Raw genomic sequence first — 25887 nt, forward strand, 5'->3', positions numbered from 1 at the left:
AACCTAACAGGGTAATGTCAAATGAACAGAGGTAGGCCATCAGCCAACGCATGAAGAAGTTCTGGAAAGATAATAAGATTCTACGTTGTCTGTTATTAGCCAATTCTATAATTTTAAAAACCGTAATTAGATTTGTCTCCATCATTCTACAGATTTCAAGGAAACCAGTAACTTGAGCGAGGAAGTATCAATTTGCACGGCGATTCTCCCTGCAAAGCAATACTTAACCATTGCGGGTGGGTATTCGCTTATACTGACTACACTGTCATGCACAAGGCAGAGAATTTCCAAATACATAGGAATTTCTTTAAATGTAAAAAGTTTTATTTTTCTGCCCTTTGCACCTTCTCTGGTCTGAACGCTAAGCAATGAAACTTCGTAGATGGCCAAAATTTCCAATTTTTTTTTTACTTTGGCTTTCCAGAATTTTATATCAGCTGAGCATTCTTGTTGTTAAACAGATAAATTTAGGTTTACAACATTCTCCATCGCGTTAGTATTCGTGTTAGTACACTACTGGCCATCCATTAAAATTGCTACACTAAGAATAAATGCAGATGATAAACAGGTATTCATTGGACAAATATATTATACTAGAACTGACATATGATTACATTTTCACCGAATTTGGGTGCATAGATCCTGAGAAATCAGTACCCAGAACAACTACCTCTGGCCCTAATAACGGCCTTGATACGCCTGGGCATTGAGTCAAACAGAGCTTGGATGGCGTGTACAGGTACAGGTGCCCATGCAGTTTCAACACGATACCACAGTTCATCAAGAGTAGTGACTGGCGTATTGTGACGAGCCAGTTGCTCGGCCACCATTGACCAGACGTTTTCAGTTGGTGAGAGATTTGGAGAATGTATTGGCCAGGGCAGCAGTCGAACATTTTCTGTAACCAGAAAGGCCCGTACAGGAGCTGCAACATGCGGTCGTGCATTATCCTGCTGAAATGTAGGGTTTCGCAGGGATCGAATGAAGGGTAGAGCCACGGGTCGTAACACATCTGAAATGTAGCGTCCACTGTTCAAAGAGCCGTCAATGCGAACAAGAGGTGACCGAGACGTGTAACCAATGGCACCCCGTACCATCACGCCGGGTGATACGCCAGTATGGCGATGACGAATACACGCTTCCAATGTGCGTTCACCACGATGTCGCCAAACACGGATGCGACCATCATGATGCTGTAAACAGAACGTGGATTCATCCGAAAAAATGACGTTTTGCCTTTCGTGCGCCCACGTTCGTCTTTGAGTACACCAGCGCAGGCGCTCCTGTCTGTGATGCAGCGTCAAGGGTAACTGCAGCCATGATCTCCGAGCTGACAGTCCCTGCTGCTGAAAACGTCGTCGAACTGTTCGTGCAGATGGTTGTTGTCTTGCAAACGTCTTCATCTGTTAACTCAGGGATCGAGACGTGGCTGCACGATCCGTTTCAGCCATGCGGATAAGATGCCTGTCATCTCGACTGCTAGTGATACGAGGCCGTTGGGATGGAGCACGGCGTTTCTTATTACCCTCCTGAACCCACTGATTTCATATTCTGCTAACAGTCATTGGATCCCGACCAACGCGAGCAACAATGCCACGATACAATAAATTGCAATCGCGATAGGCTACAATCCAACCTTTATCAAAGTCGGAAACGTGATGGTGCGCATTTCTCCTCCTTACACGAGGCATCACAACAACGTTTCACCAGGCAACGCCGGTCAACTGCTGTTTTTGTGTGAGCAATCGGTTGGAAACTTTCCTCAAATCAGCACGTTGTAGGTGTCGACACCGGAGCCAACCTTGTGTGAATGCTCTGAAAAGCTAATCATTTGCGTATCACAGCATCTTCTTCCTGTCGGTTAAATTTCGCGTCGGTAGCACGTAATATTCGTGGTGTAGCAATTTTAATGGCCAGTAGTGTATTTTGCAGCCGTGACTTATTAAACTGATAGTTCGTTAATTTTAACACCTGTGAACACCAACTTTCTTTGGGATTAGAATTATTATATTCTTCTTGAAGTCTGAGGGTATTTTGACTTTCTCATACATCTTGCTCACCATATGGTTCTCCCAAAGCTGTCATTAATGGAATGTTGTCTACGCCCGGGGCCTTGTTTCGACTCTGGTCTTTTAGTGCTCTGTCAAACTCATCACGCAGTATCATATCTCCCATTTCATCTTCATCTTCGTTCTCTTCCATTTCCATATTACCCTCTAGTACATTGCCCTTGTATAGACCCTCTATGTACTCCTTCCACCTTTCTGCTTTCACTTCTTTGCTTAGAACTGGTTTGCCATCTGAGCTCTTGATATTCATACAAGTGGTTCTCTTTTCTCCAAAGGTCTCGTTAGCTTTCCTGTAGACAGTATCTATCTCACCCCTATTGATATATACCACTAAATTCTTGCATTTGTGCTCTAGGCATCCCTGTTTAGCTATTTTGCACTTCCTGTCGATCTCATTTTTGAGAAGTTTGTATTCCTTTTCGCCTGCTTCATTTACTGCATTTTTTATATTTTCTCCATTCATCAGTTAAATTCAAGATCTCTTCTATTTCATCTCTCAAAGCTAATCATTCTTCTTCTACTGTATTTCTTGTCAATCGTTCCCTAATGCTCTGTCTGAAACTCTATACAACCTCTGGTTCTTTCAGTTTTCCAGGTCCCATCTCCTTAAATTCCTACCTTTTTGCAGTTTCTGCAGTTTTAGGCTACAGTTCATAACCAATAAATTGTGGCCAGAGTCGTTCTGCCCCTGGAAATGTGTTACAGTTTCAAACCTGGTTCCTAATTCTCTATCTTACCATTATATAATCGATCTGAAACCTATTCCGCATATACAACCTTCTTTGATAATTCTTAAACGAAGTGTTCTTCAAGTGTCCCGTTGTAACATACGCCCATTCGTCAAGAGTTAATCCCAGCCTCTCATGAGCAGTCATCCAATGATAAGCGTCCATTCTCCTGGAACTTTTTCCCACTTCTGAATAATTTTCCAAAACTACTTCGTCAGGCCAGGCTGACCAATGAAACCCCGCATTTTCACGCTCAGAGGCTTACATCTAAAGAAAGGAATTTGTTATGGCTCTGCTGTGTTGGTGCCTCAGAGAGCAAACTGTTGTGCTACAGTATGTTGTTTCCTACAATCCTCCAACTATTCCTGTCTGCTTTGTATGTATGAGCGGCCAGCTATAGGTACTTTTGAGATGGGAAAGTTACAGTCTCACACCTACAGAATCCTCACACCTCGCCTGCTGTGTTCTATCGAGAGCTCTCTTGTCGGCACACCAGTGCCTTCTTTTCTTCATTCTCCGCCCAAGGCTCATTGTTTCCCGCCTTCCGGAACTTTTACTGTACTTTACAGTGCACTTACTGCAGAAAAAGGCGTGAGAATCGGGGGAGTGGCGGTCATCTCGTGCGGGATTCTAAAGACTCCTCTGCGGCTCTCCGTATGTCTGGGAAATCACCTGCTGTCTGCATTATGTCACCTTGTGATGGGAGTTCTCTGGTCCTGTCCAGTACATAAAACCGCCTCCCGCGAACGCTGTCCTACCTGGCATCGGCGACACCTTTTACGGTATGCGTTAAGTTAATGGTGGCCTTCGGCCCACTTCGATCTGCTCTCTGTCAGTGAAAGTGCCAGCTCAGCTAAACGTACTTTTCAAGAAAAAAAAAGACTACAAATACTTCATGTGCTATCAGTCACTATAGTTTATTTTTAGTAAAAATAAAGGAATACCTAATATCAGATCAAATTAATTTGATCTACATATCGTTCTATACACTTTGCATCTTAAATATCGATAACGTGAAAGTCGACGAAAATGTCAGTTTCGTCATCTTTCGCACTTTAGGTTTGCATGTGATGCATAAGTAATTAGATTTTTCTTGCTGAACTATTATCGCATAGTACATCTTTATTGTAATTGATGATGATTGTCGCATTAAAATATTCCCAATTACTGATCAAGGAAATGTTGATCAAGGAAAAGAGCCCCATAATTATCGTCGGGTTCGAATATTGAGCTGTGATCATGCCCAGGTTGAGAAGAAATAGACAGTTTTGGAAGTAACTGGTGTAAAACATCACGATCGCCTTGGTACATCCCCCCCCCCCCCCCCAGTCTCATATATTACTCTCATGGCCCCTGCGAACGTTTGCAGCAAAACACTAATTCTTTAAATTTGTCTATCAGGGTTTCGTGAGAGCTATGTGTTTCGTCTTCTAAAGCTTCCACTGTACAGCCTTGATACACTCTCGTGATTTATGCACTGACTCCAAATGCTAGAGCAGTACTCCAGAAGAGGCACCACTGTCATTTAATTTGCGGTTTGCTTTATTATTCCCCATAACTCTTCCAAGAAATCTACAGATTTTTCATGTTCGTTTTATTTCTTATCACTGCTAAATACTGCTCTTCAGTATTTCTGCAATGTCACCACTGATCTTGTAATTTGATAATATAGGGTTGTTACCGTTTTCATGGGCATCATCTTCCGTTTGTCCACATTTAAAGAGAGCTCCCATTCATTACACCAAAATGGAAATTTCGACCACTTCTTTCTGTATTACCTTACGATCATTCAACGACGGTACTTTGCTGTTTACAGCGAACATTGTAGCAGTGCTGCTGATTATGTGATAAATGGGTTACGTATATTGTCATCAAAGGTAGTATTCTGCTTCCTTGAGTAACACTCGACATTCACGGTCTCCTGTAACGCACGAGATTGTTCAAATTTAAGGAAGGACATCCAGTCAGACGAAAAAATCCGTAGTTTATTGCAGATATAGATTTCGACTATGACATGGCCTCAGAAGAGTAAAATAGCTACCAGCACTTGCGAGCACATACTTGTTACCATTGACATTACCCTTTACGTATTTCCGCCATGAAAAAACTAGTGTCATTTGTCACAAGTATGTACTCTGACGTGCTGGTAGCTGTATTACTCTTCCGGTAATGCACCGATGATAGCTATGTTATAGTCGAAATCTAGATCTGCATTAAATAACGGATTTTTGCCAATGAGCGCTGTCCTTCTTTAAATTTGAATATTCAACTGTTGCTGTGCACACAGGCATCCAGCACATTCCAGTTTAGTACTGAATTTTATTGATCAAAATTAACTAACCAATTACATCTTTGTGACTGTAGTGTTCTTCGTACGATTCTATCGGGGTTTTTAATCAACGACGTGGTGCAGTGTCGCCAGCCTTTCAGAAATCTACGAGGACAGAATCTACCTGTTCACCAGTATCAAATGTTTCTAAGATACGGTGCGTGGCAGCGAACGTCTATGTTTGACACGACTGGTGTCTGCTGAATCCAGGCTGTTCCTCTATCAATGGACGTCTTCGGCTCGAACTGGAATTTGTATTTAAATATTTGTACACAGACCCATCTGACATTTCCAAGCACTTCAGCACGAGTGTACGATAGTGCTGTCTTGGCTTTATACTTAAAAAAAAGTAATGAACATCCATTTCGAGGAAACAAGGCAATCAAAGAAATGGAGATAAAACAACACATTCTATCCCAATGTGACATAGCAAGGAATGAAGGAAAATATGTCCATTACTGGCACCTGAAATTTTGAGCAATGCAAAAGGCAAGAGAAATTTGACATAAAATTTAAATGTTCTGCAGTTTTCTTAGGACGTCTCAAGAAAGAATAAAGACTGTGCCTTAGAAACATATTGCTTTCATGACAGCCAGAGATGTACAGGAAGACCAAGATATTCACCAGTGTAGAGCCCGTTTCGTCGAAAAAGTAAACCAGAAAATAGGAAGTTTCCATATACAGCCACACTGCATTTAGAACACTGATCAAAGTGAATTTAATTACTAACTAATTTCTAGTGCGACACTATCTGAAAAGAGGAAAGATCAACAACTGCCTTGGTAAAACGAGGACAAAAAATTACGAAACGTTCGTTTATTGTTAACCTCCATCACAAATCAAATCTTACAAGAGGTTGTAAGAGGTCCGAGCAGATGTAATTTGCCGGCCGGTGTGGCCGAGCGGTTCTAGGCGTTTCAGTCTGAACCGCGTGACCGCTACGGTCGCAGGTTCGAATCCTGCCTCGGGCATGGATGTGTGTGCTGTCCTTAGGTTAGTTAGGTTTAAGTAGTTCTAAGTTCTAGGGGACTGATGACGTCAGATGTTGAGTCCCATAGTGCTCAGAACCAGATGTAATTTCGATGTAATACTCATGCACTGCCTGCGATATGCAAGGTATAAGAGAATCTCTGACCAGAGAGCAGTGTTGACTACAGTAGGAACTGTGTAGCTGTAGCAGTAAGTTGTTGCTAGTCTGGTCTGCAGTCTGCTCTGGCCTGGTATAGTGTATCGTGTTGGCTGGGCCGGTCGTGGTGCAGCGATGCCGGAGCCTGAGTATTATTGTATAAGGTAAAATGCAGCCTCGCGCATATCTAGTAATGTTACCTGAACTCCCATGAAAATGTTTTAAAAATGTGCTAATAATAATCTTTGTCATATAAAGTAATTTTTTTACAAACATTCATTTCAATTTAAAGAATTTACTAATTTCTCCAATCCATGTTCATTCCGATTGTTGCAAAAGAAAAATCAGTTCCTTCCTTTCATAAACGACAAATCCATCGGCCAGCATTGCACAGAGCTGTGCCGGAAAAATTTATTGTAAGAGCAGATATTTGGCGACTTTATTGAGGTAAGAATTTTTGCTTTTTTATTCAGAATGATCTTACAGGGCCATGACGCAGCACTGCTATCGTCCAAAATTTACCAGGTTACTGAATTTATTTTTTATTACGAGGTTTAAGAATTTTTCTGTTTCGAGCTTACATTAAATGAGAAAAGAATTTTGTGGGTACATTAAATGGGAACCAATTTTGTTCTGAGGTTACACCAAAAATTAGAATCATATTCTTATTATTATTTATAAAATTTTTGTGGGGAGGTTACAAGGTGTACATCAACATGGCTGCCATCAATGTTGCCACCACACTATCTGAAAAGATGTACAGCTGTAGCTCCCAAACCGACCACCAACGGCTGCTCCCACCACTCTGCTAGAAACTAACTGTGTCTGACTTCCCACCGTCAGCTGAGACAGCTACCCGTATGAAACTTCCCACCGTCGGTTGAGACGGTATAAAATGATAGCCTGTGAGTCATTCTAATGGTGCTAAAAAGCCATAAGTCAAAATTACACAATGTCTTATGAATTTGTCTTTTATAGAATTTTAAGTTACAGTGAAGTCAAACGTTACGCAAGAATTAGTGCATCAAACTAGATTTCGGGGAACCTCACAGACTGACGGTTCTCTTTGCATGAAAGCATGTCAATGGTGTATTGATTGAACCGGTCTGACATGATGATAGAGACCGCAAATACACACAAAGCCAAAAACCGCTACAAAAATGTCAAAAGAAAAACTGAACACATATGTAACAAATGGTTGCTTTTGATAAGTGGAATATAAATAGGAATTTGCCAAGGCAAAAGATTTCCTTATTGTCGATGCATTTTTATCACCATTTCAATTAATTAATCGTAACTAAAGCAACGTTTTTAGACGGAATAAATTACCCTGCATCAAACATTTTGACTTCGTAAATCGTAGTAGTTCAAGTGTCTTGGGATGGTTTTTAAAGAAAGTATTTAAAATAAAGTTTAACATCGTTCTCGTGACAGGGATTCTTTCATAGAAGCTGTCCTCTACAAAATCTATTGTTTCAGTACGAATAAAGAGGAAATTTTTGACTTTCAATAAATTAATAATGCTGGAAGCCAATAGCAACACTTAAATCAGGCGATGGAAATTGATAAGATAAGTATAAGTAAAATGGCCGGCTTGAAAACAGGTAACTTTAAGCCCGAAAATATTATTTTACGTCAGAACCAATCTTTATTCCGTGATAATTTGGGGTATGATGAACAAAAAGTCTCGTATCTGAAGAAACTGATTAGACAGAGATCCAGAATTCCTGAAATCTGCAGGCCGTAGTAGATTGTCCCAAGCCGCCCTCCTCGATAAGTAATTATGCAAAGACCCAGAGGCCACGAGGCAGCCGTTGTGTCCCAGTTGGTCCGCCGTTTCGTCACTCAATGGTAACAAAGCAACCTTTTACGCTTTGCGCTTTTACTCGGGAGGGGAGAAGCCGCAGCCACGGCTTGTGCCTGGAAACGTCTTACTTGTAGCGCAGCACCGCTCGCCGTGTTTGTCGAGTTAATGCCGGCCCGCCATCGCTGCGGTGTACTTGCTCGCAAATCCCGCTGTTCTTAATGTTTTGACACAGTCGGCACTTTGTCATAGAAATGAGTGCGGGGCGGGGTGCTTGCTTTTGTGTTGGGCCTGCAGCGTCCTCTTCGCATTAGACTCTCGCAGGAAGATCAGAAAGTGATCCCAACACTCGAAAGGGTTAAAAAAATACGCTACCTACAAGCCGGAAACATAATCATAAGGAAGTAAACGAGAGTAGTTTATATATTGGTAGATGACTCTCTAATTAATTTTTGTTAACCAAAACATGTTTATTTTGGGAGGTTGGGAAAAAAATATTCCAAGACACAACAGGAAGGCACAGTCTACACAAACTAAGCAAAGACAATGGAGTTAGGTTCATCATCTTCGCGGAAAAACATGCATAAAGGAGCCTGGGAGTCACCAGATGGGAGAACGGTAAATTAAATAGACCATGTTGTCATTGATCTCAGAGCCAAGAGATGGTTGTTAGACGTTAAGACGGCGCGAGGTGCCGAAGGTGGGAGTGATCATTTCCTGGTCAGAGGCCTTTTAAACATACAGTGTAAAGGAAGAACGGGGCCTAACTTAAAAAGAGTGTAAAGGTTCCATGTGGAGAAACTAAAAGATGAGGCAACGAAAACCGGATACCAGTTGTAACTTAGTAACCGCTTTGAAGCACTCAGTGAAATGGACACGAATCAGGACCTTGAATTAATGTGGGAAAACATCCAGAGCTCAGTTAGGGATACAGCAAAGGAAACACTCATGGGAAACCCAGTGGGCAAGTGGAAGGAATGTGCAGATGCCCTGGAAAGGAGAAAGGAAGCCAGGAGCAAGTGGCTGAAGGGGACAAATCTGGCACAGGGCAAAGCACAATTTGAGGAGGTCCGAAAGAATACAGAAGCAATTATGAGAAGAGCAAAGAGGAAATACATAAGGGATATCATCATTGAAGCAGAAACAGACTTCAGAGGAAAAAAGACTAGGGAAATGTTTCTGAAGGTGAAGTACCTCTGCAAAGGTCACCAGGCCAAGCAGAAATTTGTCAAAGATTCCCATGATAAGATCCTGACGAACGATAGGGACATAGCTGAGAGATGGAAAGAGTACTTTCGACAGCTGCTAAATTGTGATGAACCCGAACTGCAGTTTGATTTCCAGTACCCAATTACAGCCGATGCAGACTATCCCTCACCTACCCCAGATGAGATAAAAACCAGAATCATACACCTTAAACGCCGGCCGAAGTGGCCGTGCGGTTAAAGGCGCTGCAGTCTGGAACCACAAGACCGCTACGGTCGCAGGTTCGAATCCTGCCTCGGGCATGGATGTTTGTGATGTCCTTAGGTTAGTTAGGTTTAACTAGTTCTAAGTTCTAGGGGACTAATGACCTCAGCAGTTGAGTCCCATAGTGCTCAGAGCCATTTGAACCATTTGAACACCTTAAACACAATAAGAGTCCAGGTGAAGATGGAATACAGGCTGAAATGATCCTGGCAGGAGGGGAGAAACTTGCAGAAAAAATAGACCGACTGATACAGGCAATATGGACCAAAGAAGAACTACCAGGAGAATGGAAAACAGCTCTGATTTGTCCAATACATAAGAAGGGCGACAAACTGAAATGTGACAACTATCTAGGAATCGCCCTGGTTAACGTCTGCTGAAAGATCTTGTCCAATTGCCTCATACATAGAATTCAGCCAGTGGCAGAATCGGTGATTGGGGAGTACCAGGGAGTTTTCCGGCCAGGACGGTTAACAGTAGATCATATCTTCAGTCTCCGGCAGCTCACTGAGAAACTGGGTGAATATGGTAAAGATTTGCATATTTTATTCGTTGATTTTAAGAAAGCCTATGATTGCATACATCGCAAGAGCCTGCTCGACTGGTTAAGGGAGTTTGGCATTGCAGAGAAACTCATCAATCTGATAAAGATCTGTCTGAACGAAACACGTGCAAAGGTGAAGATGGGAAATCGCGTAACTGAGGAGTTTGAAATTGTGTCAGGACTCAGGCAAGGAGATGGTTTGTCCCCTATCCTGTTCAACTTTACCCTCGAGAAGATCGTAGCGAGACCTTCCAAGAGAACGGAGGGATTGAAATCGAAGGAAAGAGACTGGCATACTTAGCCTATGCAGACATCTGTTTACTCTCTAGGTCGGAAGAGAAGTTGGAGCAAATGACGAAAGCACTAAAGGAAGCTACCAGCAAATTTGGGCTAAACATAAACGAAGCCAAGACAGAGTACCTTGTTATGACGCATGGTCATTATCAGACTGCTGATCATCTACAATCACTGCACGTTTGGGACCCGTCCTACAAGAGAGTGCAAGCATTCAAATACCTAGGGGCACTATTCACTGAGAACTCGTCATGTGAAGCAGAAATCAACGCCAGAATACAAGCAGGAAACCGATCTTACCACAGCCTAGCACAACTGCTTTGGTCCAGATATCTCTCCAGACAGTTCAAGATTCGACTGTACAAAACCCTGATCAGCCTGTTGTTCTATATGGCTGTGAGACATGGAGTATCCGGAAACAGGACTTCCATAAGCTTCTTGTTTTTGAGAGAAAAGTACTTCGGAAGATCTTCGGTCCGGTTCTGGATGCAGATACAGAGGAATGGAGGATCAGATAGAACCAAGTGCTTGAGGAACTATACCAGCAGCCCAACATAGCAGGAAATGTCGAAGCCAAACGAATGCAGTGGGCTGGCCATTTGGCCCGGATGGAGTATCACAGATGGCCTCGGAAGCTTCTGGATTTCACACCTACAGAAAAGAGACCGCCAAGGAGACCCAAGAAGCGTTGGAGGGATGGACTCCATGAAGATTTAAACCAAGTGTCAATAGATGTGAACAGATGGCGGATAGCAGCAATGGACAGAATACTGTGGAGGAGGAAACTTGTAGATGCGTGCAGTCCACTGGGCCTGATTACGTAGTAGTCGTAGTAAAATATGTTTATATTTTGACAGTTTTTAATATAAGAGAATGCACAATTATTTCACATAAGCGTCAGTGTAAAAAAAAAAAAAGCTCTTTTTGGCTATCTGCTAAGCTGATGTCAAACGGCAGAGATGAACATCAGATTAAAGTTCGAAATGTTACTTTTGTAACAGAACACTGATTCGATGACGACTCGTCAGAATCGAAACTGACAAACTGAAAAGTTCATCCAATGCGACCAGGACATCTGTGAGTAAAAAAACAGATCCCTTGTTCCATTTTGACAGTGCCAAAATTCGTTGGACATTGATGATTTCTGGCTGCAGTTCTTCCAATCGGAAACCTATTTCTGCCTGCGGAAACGCATTGGAGCAATGTGATTGACTTACTCCACTAAGGGCCAGTCAAATGAAAACGAGACAGATGGAAAAGAAAGTAAATGAACTACTTATTCAAAAGTAAATAAACAGTTTATTCAAAAGTAATCCCCACAACTGACAATACCTCGAGGGGGCCCATATCTTGCTAAGGTTATTTGGACTACGTCGCAGAAGTTTCGCTGTAAAGCCATTACACATCCTTCCTACAGTCCTGATCTCTCTCTATGCGATTATCACATTTTTTTCACATTCGTGGACGTCGATAAGCTTCGGACGAAGAGGTGCACAATCATGGTTCCCTAGGCAACCGAAAACATTTTCTCATGAAGTCTCAGACTGTCTTGTCTCATAGTGGTACACATCTATTAACAGTTATGGCGATTACTTATGAAACAATAAACAATGTACTTGCCTTTTCTCGTCTATCTCATTTTCATGTGACTACCCCGTATAGCAGCTGTTAACCTCCGCTGCATATACGACGTCAGCACTTTTCAAGAAAATCTATTTGCCACAAGAGTCAGCAGCCTAATAGTAGATTAATGACCCTCCTACGAGAAGTGACAGTCAGTCAAATTTCGACTCATAAGGTCTACATCGGAAATAAGGACTGTTCCCAGTATACATCAGGCAGCGTTAATGCGTACCTCTAACCGCTGGGTTCCAAGAGGTAGCTACATCTTCCAAGAGGTCTCATTTGGAACTCCATTCCGGTATCAGTTGGAAAATCTCGATATTCCCTAATACAGTTTTATAAAAAATTTCTTTGGCGCAATCAGTTCAATTTTTAGTGCTTACAGTATTCGTTATTGGGCGGTGTATTCCTTCTCTCAATCATGAAACATTCCAGACAATTTTGTCGGCCCCCGTACGGAACAATTTGCACCGCGGATGCGACAGCGATTCGAATTACTCTGTAATTTGGCCGTCGTGCCGTCCTCCAGAACCAGCTGATAGCGTCGGGATGAAAAAGAATATTACAATCTATTGAAAACTCGAATTGAAATACTAAAATTAATATTAAAATACCGGAAATTATAGGCGATTGAAGAGGTACGAGGATTCCCTTTCTATGAGCTCACGTAGGCTTGGTCTGCAATGACAAACTCGCCCAGCTGACGAAGGAGGCCAGCGGTTTTAGTCTTGTGCAGAACGTCTCTTCACCACTCATCGATTTCAAGTTACGGGTGAGAACACTGGCTGAGGTAGAATGGCCGGAGGATTGGCGCCTTTCAGTCTGCCATAAAGGTCAACACTATTCTGCGACCCAGCCAGTAATTAGAAGCACCCCTTGGTTTCAAATATTCCAAGCGAACAGGAAGCTCGTAACTACCTTGGTACGAATGCGTATGAACCATTTTCGAACTGCTTCCCATTTACAGCTGATAGGCATCAAGAATAACCTCTCTGCAACCGTCAGAAGAAAGAAGAAAAAAGTGTAAACCACTTGCTGTTTTCGTGCAGTTTCTTCGAAGGACAGCAAAACTACCTACCGCAAAACCATGTGAAACTGGAGATGTATCTTTCCGTGCTCATATTGTGTCATGAAGATCCTCCAATTTACAAAGCCCTTTTTTGTTTTCTACGAGACTGATAAAGATGTGTATGAAAGTTGGCGTTCTAACTGTGGTTGCATAAAGAGTGTAATCTTCAGGTATATGTTTCCAAATTTCAGATGACTCCTTTTTTAAATTAACTTTTGTCTGTAGTTAATACGTCATTTTCCATTAGCTACATGTATTGCACTTATATAAACGTAAACTCCGTCCATAGGCCCTGGCGAGTGCATAGCTGCCGACCGAACGCCGTGTCTGTCAATGGCGTTATTGGATCCTCTATGGAGAGGCGTGGGGTGAGCACACCGCTCTCCCGGGCGTTGTCAGTTTTCGTGGTGTGGACCTGGTACTTCTTGGTCAAGTAGCTCGTCAACTGGCATCACGCGGCTGAGTGCACCCCACTCCTAGCTTCCCGTCAAGGGAAGATACTTGGCAGTACCGGGAATCGAAACCGGGTCCTCGGCAAGGCAGTCAGCTGTGAAGATGATCAGCTATGGAGGTGGACACTGCATCTAAGTGAGTACCGTAAAATAATTTTAAACCATTTTCAGACCTTTTATTTTGTGTTTTTCTGTGTAAATTATGTTATATTTGTATCAAGCTGTTGTCAGTATGCTTCAGTAAACAAAACTAAGTAATAATAATAACATCTACATCTACCCGCACACTCTATTGCTCACTATAAGTTTCGTGATTATGATGCCTTTGACGTTCTGGGGTCTTCGACAATTAGTGCCGTCGCCTGGAAATAAGGGCCATCATAAATTGTGAAGTTTCGGCAGCACTATTCGACTTCAGCGCAAAAGATTAGTGGTTATATGTAGTGTAACAATCTTTCTTAATTCTTAGAACTTACGTGTATCACGTATGGTTATCGACAGGGCAACAACAATCGTTATTTTATTATATTACAATTTTTGAAACTGTGACACGGTTTGTGCGCCTATGCTTATGTCTACATTAACGTATACGGTTCACAGCAACTGATTGTGGCTTGATTAAAAAACAGTGACGCAATTTTTACTGCGTCGAGGAAACCTAAAATTCATAATAGTGTAACAACTCGGTATTCCCGGGATAGAAACGTGTGTACGTTGTGATAAAAGTAGGATCAAGTGATTTCATATGCAAGTGATTCTGTTTACAAGTGACACGATTCCGTTCTGTGATGACTGCACGATTTAGGCCATGGCGGCAGTATTTTATTTATTTATTTTTTCTTCCTTCCCAACTCATGACAGCTGGTTGGGCCGTTTCCAGCCAAGTCTTCCAGTGGGCTGGAAGTGGGGCAGAGAAGTCCAAATTAGGAATACGCGGGAGGGATAATCGAGAAAAACGTCCTGAATACCTTGATCGAAAATTGGGGACTGGAAATGTAATTTATGTCTTGGACATAGTTGAACAATGACAGAGAAAAATTACAATTTTTTTAACGTGTGTGCTTGCATGTACGTTATGTGTCCTGTACTGTGTACGTACGTTTGAAATCCTTTCAGTTAATCCCTATCGTCCACTTGGACACAAGAAACGTCGGTTGTGAAGAACGAATGCAGGAGGGCAACACAACTGCAAGCTTCTAGGAAAGACAAGTCAGTGCCCAGAAGTACGAGGTAGCCAAACAGGATTATTTCAATCATAACATGTTTAGGGGTCATTTATTTGGTAGCTGGAAAAAGATTGTTTACCTCCATAAGCGTCCTAATATCTCTTTATTTTCAAGGCGCCTAAGCCAGACATATGAGGAAGGAACTGTGCCGCGCGGGGTAACCGCGCTTTCTCAGGTTCCTTGCCACGGTTCGCGCGGCTCCCCCCCCCCCCCCCCCCCCCCCCCCCCCCCCCCGTCGGAGAGGTTCGAGTCCTCCCTCGGGTATGGGTGGGCATGTTGACCGTAGCGTAAGTTAGTTTGTTAGATTAAGTAGTGTGTAAGCCTCTGGACCGATGACCTCAGCAGTTTGGTCCCATAGGAACTTGCCACCAGGTTGCGTAACTGTTAATTTATCCAGTATGATTGCACGGGAACGATTCTGTGTAACGGCCTGAGGAGTGCAGTTGTGGATGCAGATGAATATTCGAGTTATGAAGTTTGTTAACTTTGTCGCGCTATTGAAGATGCAACAACTTTAGAATTCACAAATTTTCTTAAAAAGTTTACTGTAATTTGTCGTTCGACGGGACACTTATGATTTTCTCAGTTCTTTTGCTCTTCGCAGTGTACGTTTCGAACAGACCATGACTCAGTACTGCGAAAGTTTTGTTATTCCATTACAGTTCCCCTTTACACTAAGGTTACAAAAGTCATGGAATACCTCCAATTATCGCGCCGAGACTCAGTTTGTTCGGCGTAGTGCAGCATCTCGGTGTGGCGTGGACTCAAGAAGTCGTTTAAGTTCCCTTCAGAAATACTGAGCCATGCTACCGGGCAGTATTTTGTACATGAACTGACCTCTCGATTATGTTCCATAAATGTTCGACGGGATTCATGTCGAGTGATAATTTGAATTATCATGCTGGAATTCTCCAGAATGTTCTTCAAATCAGTCGCTAACGATTGTGGCTGCAGGTTCGAATCCTGCCTCGGGCATGGATGTGTGTGTTGTTCGTAGGTTAGTTAGGTTTAAGTAGTTCTAAGTCTAGGGGACTGATGACCTCAGATGTTAAGTCCCACAGTACTTAGAGCCATTTGAACCATTTGATTGTGGCCCGGTAACATAGCACATTGTCGTCTATAAACATTCCATCGTTCTTTTGGAAAATGAAGCTCATGAATAGCTGCAAAAGGTCTCCAAGTAGCCAGACATGATCATTTCCAGTCAATGATCTGTTCACTTGGGCCATTTATTTTGTATTTAGGCCGTGATATCAGCAGTAAGGCTCAAATGGTTCAAATGGCTCTGAGCACTATGGGACTTAACAGCCGTGGTCATCAGTCCCCTAGAACTTAGAACTACTTAAACCTAACTAACCTAAGGACATCACACACATCCATGCCCGAGGCAGGATTCGAACCTGCGACCGTAGCAGTCGCACGGTTCCGGACTGCGCGCCTAGAACCGCGAGACCACCGCGGCCGGCATCAGCAGTAAGAACATGTACATGAACGTAAAAACACCTGAGGATGGGCACAAGCCCGAAAACGGTTGTTTGACTAATAAATAACCTTTTATTGTGACTGGTAACGGAAATTTTTCTACGCCCTAAAAAGGAACAGTCACGGAGTTCAACAGCATCCACTGTGGATAAAATTCATTTACTTAGGTTATTTGGACATAGCTTATTTGGTCAGCTGGGTAGCTTGTTTGGCTCACCGATTTGGGTGTGAGACGATCAAAACCCCAGCACTTGCCTAACAACTGGGGGAACTTTCACTAAAATCTCAGCTTGTGCTGGGTTTGTTATTTGCTTATTTCTTTTTGCTTACATTTTGTACTTTGTTCTGTTCCTATTACTACTATGATTTTTAGTCTGCTAGCGTTGTTGGCTATTTGTCTCATTTGCTTTCGGGTGTATTATTTCCTGATTTATTTCTTCCTGTGTTTTGTACTTTGTTCCAATCCTACTGCTGCTACGATTCTAGTTGTACGATGTTTCGATTTTAGTTGTATTGATGTCCATTTATCTGATTTGCTCATGTATTCCTAGGTACTTGTCATTTACTATTTTTGAAAATACATGAGGTGGATATGGGTGTTTGAACCTAGACATCTCTAATGGAGATTCCGTTAGCTATTACTTCATTCTTTATCAATCTATTTACCCGATATTTCTAAGACTTCTTTATCAGCCTGTCAAGAATAGGTTTGACGTTTAGCGCTGTTTGGAGCTATGCTGTCACTTCGTATTTCTTCTGTCTGTTGACATGGTTCGTTTAAGCGGCCCATCATGGTCTATCCATACCTGCATAGCGTATTCCGGCACCAATGATTTAGCTTTACCTCTAAAATCACAACTACCGCCGTGAAGTCACGCACACCTACGGTACTCGGTACTGGCAACAAAAGTAGTTGTTTGTGTCTCACTGAGCCTGCCTTCCTCTCTGCACAAGGTTTCATGTCCGACTCAAGCGACTTACGAGTTCAAGCAGCTTCCGAAATGTATTAAAGCATAGGCTTTCTTAGCCAGTCAGAGTTGTAGCTTCACAATGCTTGGCTTATTTCCTGTCTGTGGGCATTTCCATTGCTTGCGTCCTATTTGGAGATAAAGGCAAAACCATACTCCCAACCAAATGTAGGAAACTGACGACCATTTAAGTTTTCGTGACGTCTCAGAAGCCCTCTGAATTTTCTGTGCAGTGAAGACTGTCCCAAGTGCCACACTGTGATCGGATTTGGAGAAATCGCTTCTATGGTGTCATTGCCAGACACCACATTTGCTAGGTGGTAGCCTTTAAATCGCCCGCGGTCCGTTAGTATACGTCGGACCCGCGTGTCGCCACTATCAGTGATTGCAGACCGAGTGCCGTCACACGGCAGGTCTAGTCTAGAGAGACTCCCTAGCACTCGCCCCAGTTGTACAGGCGACTTTGCTTGTGATGGTTCACTGTCTACATACGCTCTCATTTGCAGAGACGACAGTTTACACTCCTGGAAATGGAAAAAAGAACACATTGACACCGGTGTGTCAGACCCACCATACTTGCTCCGGACACTGCGAGAGGGCTGTACAAGCAATGATCACACGCACGGCACAGCGGACACACCAGGAACCGCGGTGTTGGCCGTCGAATGGCGCTAGCTGCGCAGCATTTGTGCACCGCCGCCGTCAGTGTCAGCCAGTTTGCCGTGGCATACGGAGCTCCATCGCAGTCTTTAACACTGGTAGCATGCCGCGAAAGCGTGGACGTGAACCGTATGTGCAGTTGACGGACTTTGAGCGAGGGCGTATAGTGGGCATGCGGGAGGCCGGGTGGACGTACCGCCGAATTGCTCAACACGTGGGGTGTGAGGTCTCCACAGTACATCGATGTTGTCGGCAGTGGTCGGCGGAAGGTGCACGTGCCCGTCGACCTGGGACCGGACCGCAGCGACGCACGGAAGCACGCCAAGACCGTAGGATCCTACGCAGTGCCGTAGGGGACCGCACCGCCACTTCCCAGCAAATTAGGGACACTGTTGCTCCTGGGGTATCGGCGAGGACCATTCGCAACCGTCTCCATGAAGCTGGGCTACGGTCCCGCACACCGTTAGGCCGTCTTCCGCTCACGCCCCAACATCGTGCAGCCCGCCTCCAGTGGTGTCGCGACAGGCGTGAATGGAGGGACGAATGGAGACGTGTCGTCTTCAGCGATGAGAATCGCTTCTGCCTTGGTGCCAATGATGGTCGTATGCGTGTTTGGCGCCGTGCAGGTGAGCGCCACAATCAGGACTGCATACGACCGAGGCACACAGGGCCAACACCCGGCATCATGGTGTGGGGAGCGATCTCCTACACTGGCCGTACACCACTGGTGATCGTCGAGGGGACACTGAATAGTGTACGGTACATCCAAACCGTCATCGAACCCATCGTTCTACCATTCCTAGACCGGCAAGGGAACTTGCTGTTCCAACAGGACAATGCACGTCCGCATGTATCCCGTGCCACCCAACGTGCTCTAGAAGGTGTAAGTCAACTACCCTGGCCAGCAAGATCTCCGGATCTGTCCCCCATTGAGCATGTTTGGGATTGGATGAAGCGTCGTCTCACGCGGTCTGCACGTCCAGCACGAACGCTGGTCCAACTGAGGCGCCAGGTGGAAATGGCATGGCAAGCCGTTCCACAGGACTACATCCAGCATCTCTACGATCGTCTCCATGGGAGAATAGCAGCCTGCATTGCTGCGAAAGGTGGATATACACTGTACTAGTGCCGACATTGTGCATGCTCTGTTGCCTGTGTCTATGTGCCTGTGGTTCTGTCAGTGTGATCATGTGATGTATCTGAACCCAGGAATGTGTCAATAAAGTTTCCCCTTCCTGGGACAATGAATTCACGGTGTTCTTATTTCAATTTTCAGGAGTGTAGCATAGCCTTCAGCTACGTCAATTGCTACGACTTAGCAAGGCGCCATATTCAGTTACTATAATTACTATCTTCAAGAACGTATTCTGAACAGATAATATTGTGAATCATGTACCGTCAAGAGCGACGTTCATCATTAATGGATTAAAGTTATGTATCAAACTAATTACGTCCGCTTTCTGAATCCTCATTCCTCGTCATGTTCCAGACCTCACGTCAGTATAGTTCTTCCCTCCTCACGCCAGCCTGTGTGGGCTAAAACGCGTGCATTTCGGCCTCCACTCGTAACACGGTGTTGGCTCTTCTGCTAACACAAAAGCTTCAACATCCTCTTCATGTTGTCGACAAAGGGAGTATTGCAATTCTTGGCGGTTCGGTACGTCTTCGGTCAGTCCGGCTGAAGCTCACCCCTCTCTCTCCGACGGCCTGCCACATCACAAATAAAGCACTTAAGATCACTTTGCTTACTGAAATCCGGATCGAATAATTACTACTCCGTGAACCAATTCGTATTTGCATGAAAATACGTAACACATTACGTTTTGTTATTAATCCCTTTTCAATTGCTCCGCGTTCGCTCAATGTTCTGTGTACCATTTTTTTCCAATAATTCAAGAGCTCTGACTGATTTCGAGCTGTTTATTACAGATGTTGTTGTTGATGGTTTGCCGTTTGAAGTATTTTCTCAGATAATAACATGCCCTTGCTCGAGCTGTCAGTCATCTACGTTCTATGCTAACTGAAAATTTTAGCCCACGCACACGAAAACATTAATTTGCAATGCATCATTGGTTTCACCATATATGAAAGCATCATAACATAAAAGACTGAAAAATTTAATGATATTGACATTCAGAAAAACTAGCTAGGAAAAAACAACATTACAGTGCCAATAAGTTTCCATCATCTTGCCTGTCATAACGGATATACGAAAGGACTGAATGTCTTTTTCCGTTATAAATGGCAGGGTACTGCTCCGTCTCTTAATTTAATTCGCTAAATGAAGTTCGGCCATACTTGCTGTTCACATCCCCATTACAGTACAAAATCAGCTTCATATGAAGAAAGAAAGAGACGTCTCGTTAGCCACAAAATGGAAAAAGAACAATACGTCGTCACTGGGAGGTAAAACTAAAGTCTAGTGCTATTCTCACTGTTTTACTACGGATCTCTGAAATGCGAACTGCCAGATGAATGATAGTTCGATTTTGTGACTGGCATTAAATCGAAATGTCTCTCCCATGTCGAACGACTTGTGAAAGGTCGTTCTTTCGCCGAGGATTCGATAGTGTACCGTTATGTGCAGTAACAGTTAGACGGTAAATTTCGTTTTACGAGGTATTTCGCAGAGAGAGTAATCAAGACGCAACAGAAATGCCAGGTGATGTTTAGGGTGTGAATGTTTCTTGCTGGTTACCGTATGACAGTGTTTCATAAGGAACGAACTAGCCTGTGCACAAACATTTACTCATACTGTTGAAAAGAATAATGCCATAACGTCTGAAACCATCTAAAGGGATTGACGTATCGAACACTGACATGGCCATACTTCCTTATTATTGCTTTACAATCCCCTTTTTTGTGGCACTTTTTAGTTTAAGCAGAACATAGATATATGAAATGATGGCGATATAATTATTAAGAAAAATCTAATGTTATATTATTAGATGAGTATTTTGTACAATATCAGACATTTTAATAACCTCTCCTTTCGAATTAACCTTTTTATATAGTTTTTGCGTTGGGCAGCTTACGCAATATACTTTTCAAGATTTTATGGAAATATAAAACGCTTACATTATTGTGAAAGTTTTGAAATTTAACGTCCATAGTTGTGTTAGACACCTCCTAGGTCAAACAGCATTTTAGACAGACAAAGAAAGGAAGGAAGACGAGGATTTAACGCACCGTGAAAAGCGAGGTCGTTTCAGACAGAGCCAGGGCTCGAAATGGAGAATTTTTTTTGAGTCTTATCTTGACACAAACTAGGCAGGTTGAAAGGTCTCTGTTGGATTCCTTTCATGTCAATTTTTTAAACTGTTGTCATTTACGGCATACATTCCACTTCTAAATTTACTGTGGTGTTTCTGAGTATCTGGGAGGAGACTCAGCAGTGGAACGTGTTACTTTTACACATATTCAAGAACGATCTGTCACACTACTACAGTTTAAAACACAGTTTATATGTAATTCATGTCACACAGTCTCCTATGGAACCTACATGCACTTTCTTTTATATAGTGTATATAATAAGATACTGTCATCCCCCTTCCCTTGTCTGCAGCTCGTGGTCGTGCGGTAGCGTTCTCGCTTCCCGCGCCCGGGTTCCTGGGTTCGATTCCCGGCGGGGCCAGGGATTTTCTCTGCCTCGTGATGGCTGGGTGTTGTGTGCTGTCCTTAGGTTAGTTAGGTTTAAGTAGTTCTAAGTTCTAGGGGACTGATGACCATAGAGCCCCCTTCCCTTCTGTGTGAAAGGATGAATGAGCAAATGTATTTCTAGTTGCATGCTTGATGGTAGCAGACAAGCCTGTCTGCTAGAGAACAGTAGGACCAACGTCGGAACAGGTAGCTACGCTTTCTAAAAGCAAAGAGGTTTCTATTCTTAGTATGGTCCTGTCCGTTCCTTGTCATGTTGGTATAGGAAGCTGACTCTCTGGTCACTTCCCTTTTGTATCTGGAAGCACGCTCGGTAGGATTCCAGGTCAGTCTGTCCGCGGCGAGCATCTGAAGTGGTAAGATCTCCGGCTAAACGCGTCTCTGCTAAGTCCGTAGGACAATGGATTTCTTAAGTTCAGCCTAACTGAAAATTTAATCACCTTTATTTCAGGTTTAGCTCTAAAATATCTAATGTTATCTTAAATTGCAAGGCAGTGTATTTCGAGTGTGAAGTTCAGAATATCTTCCGGTAGTTACTTTGTCACTACTTTGTGAGTAAAGTGGAACCAATTGTGGGTGATCCGTAACTCTAACTAAGATCATCAATCTTAAATGCGAATGTGCGTGAGATTATAACGTCTCGTCTTGACAAAATTTTTCAATGTAGCAACTTTTCTTTATGTTCAACCCGGGTGGGGTGTACTTTGTGAGACCAGTACCACGTGCTTATGCAATTGTTTGACCCATCAGGTTAATAGTAAGACGATAGTAACCAGTTCGAGGTTTTTCTTTTGTAGTTTGTGTTTCGATGTAATTTATTTTAATTATCAAAATTATTGTGGAGTTACACTCTTTGTGTAAACCGAGGTGACCACGTGAAACATGTAGTGTAATCATCAAAGTAGCCCTCAGCTATTCTTTTCGGGAAGATTTCACAGAGAGTTAGTACGAATTTAGTACACCAGTGTGTGGTAATTACATGAGGGACAGGATTGCGCTACGAACGTAACTTCTTTGGGTGAAAATTGAATCGGTTGGTAGTGGTTAATTTCCTCTTGCATATGTTTCAACGTTCTTCGTGTGTTATTTTATGAATGCAGTGTTGTATGCACTCTACCAATCTTGGCTCCATATTTGATGTGTTCCGTAAGATTACTAACTCACATTTTCACAATCCTAAATAAGGCACCAGTTTAGTTATGAATCAACTTTAATATGCTGAAATTTTGACGGAACAATGATCAGTGTTAAAATAAATGTCCAATTACAAATTGTTTTATTTCTTTTTATTTAAATTGACCTTTTGTATATATATCACCGGTTATCGTAAGATGACTACTAAAAGATTATAATTAATGTTAGTCTTGTTGGGAATTTGGTACGCTAGACCGGATACCTGGTGAAATAGTTGCTCAGTAATGCAAGGTTAACTTCCCCAGATAGCTCACAGTTTTTAACCCGCTTTTATCGTCTTGAATATCAGCACCGCTTTCAGAACAACTTAATGCATCAACATTACAAGGTCATAACCACAAAGCTCGTAATTTGTGGGAAACAAAATCGACGTAGGTAGAGAGCGATACCACTGCAAGCGTACGTGAACTCAAATGAGTACCAGTAAAAGAAAATTGGAATATTCTTAAACAGCTATACGCTCTATTAGAATTCCAAATCAAAGAACAGGCCGATAAAAGATTGGTAGGTGCTGTATTCAGATATAAACTGCCGATCCAACTACCGACCCGTGTTTACTCTAATGGTCCAGATCATTATGACAACTTCCCACCGTGAGATTTAATGAAGCCTGGCGACTGGTGACGGGCTGAAGAAAATTCGCAGGGTGTCTCAAACTTTTTGTGTCAGATGGAAATAGGTGACAGTGGGTCCACAACCGATTATATTGGGATATGGAACCAATGGTTGGAAACGCTCATTTATTGTGTTATGGACGCACACAGCATAACAAAAACGGTTGCTCGAAGTAATTGTTTAAAGTGATGATCACCAGTCGCAATGCATGCGTAACAACGACGCATGAAGTTCTACCGCAAAGATCCCTGTGTGTTGTACAAGTAGACAGGCAGGCTGGACCCTAGTAAACAGGTCTTCATCCGTTTCTGCCGGCGTCTCATACATCAAGATCATGACGTAACCGCAGAGGTGTGAGATCCGGCGATCGCGCTGGCCATGGGACAGATGGGACAGGACCCCCCTTCCAATCGAACGATGAGCGTGCGTGTTGTTCAGGTGCTCGCGGACGTTAACATCGAAGTGAATGGTGCTTCGTCGTGTTGAAACCACATCCTTTAACGGAAAAGAGGAACAGTCTCCAAGAACTGTGGCAGCACTTGTTGCAGGAACACAAATTAACGTGGACCAGTCAAATAGAGAGGTAGCAAATAAGATGCTGTTGGGTGATCTTGGACGATGCCCGCCCATATGTTGACAGAGAATCGTTGCTGGTAGCCCTCGATGAGAGTGACGTGGGGATTGTCCTCACTCCAGACATGACTGTTGCCTCATTCGTGACAGTATAAACTGTACGGAGTTCAGCACTACAGCACTGCAATCGATAATCCATTGACAGAAATGAGATCTGGGCTCAAAATCCTTGTGCTTTCACACGTTCTTTATGAAAGATGTGTAGTACCTGTTCCACGAGTACTCTCCACACTGTATCCTTCGAAGAGTGTGTTTCAAGAGCAAGTTGACGGGTGCTAATTGCTGGGCATGTCCTTAATGTCTGGTGTTCGGACATACCTTTGGCAGGAACCGTGGCCGGCTCACTGTGGCATGAACGACCCCGACTCTTGTAAGTTGGTATTCACAAATGTAAACTTCCTCCAACTAGGGTGATGCCTGTTAGTTCAAATGGCTCTGAGCACTATGGGACTTAACATCTGAGGTCATCAGTCCCCTAGAACTTAGAACTACTTAAACCTAACTAACCTAAGGACATCACACACATCCATGCCCGAGGCAGGATTCGAACCTGCGCCTAGAACCGCTCGGCCACCGCGATGCCTGTTGGGAAAGAGTTCTTAGTACATTAGTGCTGCTTGACGAGCACTACATCCTGCCGCACCGTAAATTAAATGCATGTCTACCAGCTCTCGTGATGAGTAACTTTCCATCTTTGACTACGCGCCTTGCACTGTACACAGTAACAGACCTCACCATGGGCACATCACAAGCTGTCTGATGCAGTAGATAACGGACACCAGAGGTAGTGGTGGACATGCGGAATAGATTAATGTCTCGGTGCGATGCATACTGTCGTCACAGGACACACGTGGTGTGAGGTAACTTCTGTACAGTATGTATGTTAGGTGGTCAGGAGTGTAGACTGTTTATCACCCGCTGTGTTGCAGAGGACAACAGATGCGCGGGATCTTTGCGAGAATGCGGCAGAACTGCTTGCGCCGTTGAAATACATGCACTGAGACTGGCGGTCGTAACTTTGAACAACTACAGTGAGCCACGTTGTTATTGTGCTGTGTACGCTTTATGTGTCCATAACAAAGTAAATAAATGCTTTCGACCATTGCTTGCCTATCTGCATATAATCGGTTGTGGACCCACTATCACGTCTTTCAATTTGACCCAAAATGTTTGAGGCCACTGTATAAGTGGAGCAGAAACGAGTAGAGAATCATTCTAACGGCAATATGAACCGCAGATGAGGTAATCAACTGACAAGCGCGACTCTGACGAAGCGCAGATTGTTGTGGCCCGACGAGCATAATGTAAAGGTGGAGCTGGTCTGCTATTCATAAGCTTCTGTCGTGGGCTTATATGGAAACTGGATGAAGAATGTTGAAACCACGAGTAGGTACAAGTGTTACAGAGCACGTGGTTCAATGCATTATTTAATATGGGCCGCCGCAACCGACGCCCCTATATGTGTTCCCATGCTGAAAAAAATGTCGTCAGTTGTGAGAACAATAGGCACAGGATCGTCGAGATTGTAGCGCGTATCAGTGGAATCGTGTCACTTAGTCGGATGAATGACGTTTCTTGCTACACCAGGCCGATGGTCGTGACCGGATTCGCAATCATACAGGCGAGTGGCTGCTCGAAACAGGCACCGCGATACGGACCCAAACCAGTTGGGAACGGTATTATGGTATGCGGAACATTCATCTGAGGTTCCTTGGTTCCATGGGACCAGTGGTATTACCGAAAGAAGTATGACGGCTATGGACTATGAGAACATTATTGCGGACCACCTGCATCCGTTCATGATTGATATGAGCATCTTCCAGGAGGGTACCTGCTCGTTTTACAAGGGCAGAAACAAGCTACAGTGGTTTAAGGGGCGTGAAAGCGAATTTACGTTGATGTCTTGACCACCAAATTCTGCTGCTCTTAATCCAGTCGAACACA

This window comes from Schistocerca cancellata, chromosome 1, assembly GCF_023864275.1.
Source record: "Schistocerca cancellata isolate TAMUIC-IGC-003103 chromosome 1, iqSchCanc2.1, whole genome shotgun sequence".
In the NCBI taxonomy this organism is placed as follows: Eukaryota; Metazoa; Arthropoda; class Insecta; order Orthoptera; family Acrididae; genus Schistocerca; species Schistocerca cancellata.